We start from the raw sequence: 662 nt of genomic DNA, 5'->3' as shown, positions 1-662 counted from the left end.
AAGATTGTAAAATTTTTAAGGAGGTAATAGTGTGGACTAAAGTAAACAAAAAAGTCTTAATAAATATGTAACGGTTCCGAAAATATCGAATGTGAAAATTTTTAGAATTTTTAGTAGAAGATTGCAAATAAATGTTAAAAAACGAATAATTTTTTATATCTTCTAAACCGCTACTTTGCGGACTTTGTTTTGATCTATCCTAATACCTCCTAAAATATTTTACATTCTTTTTTAACACCCTGTATACATTTTTTACTTTAAAATTGTAAAGAAATGTTATTTCTTTTTTTAACTATTTCATTCTGATATTATATACAGCGTGTTGAAAAAGTGAAAAAATTGGGTAAGTCCAGGAAAGATGGACCACATTTTGAAAAACCTCCAGTAAAAATATGATCTTTATTTTAAACATTTTTTTGTTACGAGAGATTGAGCACTTCTAAGGCTCCCTCTGGTGTATCTCGCCCGGCTTTACCCTAGAACTAAATGTGCATATCTTCAATGTAAAAATAAAACTATAACAAATATTAAAAAGATAAGGACTTGTTTACATTGAACTTAAAAATGCATTATAATTATTTGCTATAAAAACAATAAAATAATCTATCAAAAATTCAAATTTTGGTTCTTACATTGAAAATATTTTTATATTATATAAAGGT

Source organism: Tribolium madens, unplaced genomic scaffold (genome assembly GCF_015345945.1).
Source record: "Tribolium madens isolate multiple individuals breed KSU strain unplaced genomic scaffold, Tmad_KSU_1.1 Scaffold_1;HRSCAF=32;Tcas5.2_LG8, whole genome shotgun sequence".
In the NCBI taxonomy this organism is placed as follows: Eukaryota; Metazoa; Arthropoda; class Insecta; order Coleoptera; family Tenebrionidae; genus Tribolium; species Tribolium madens.
This window is presented reverse-complemented; position numbering follows the sequence as displayed.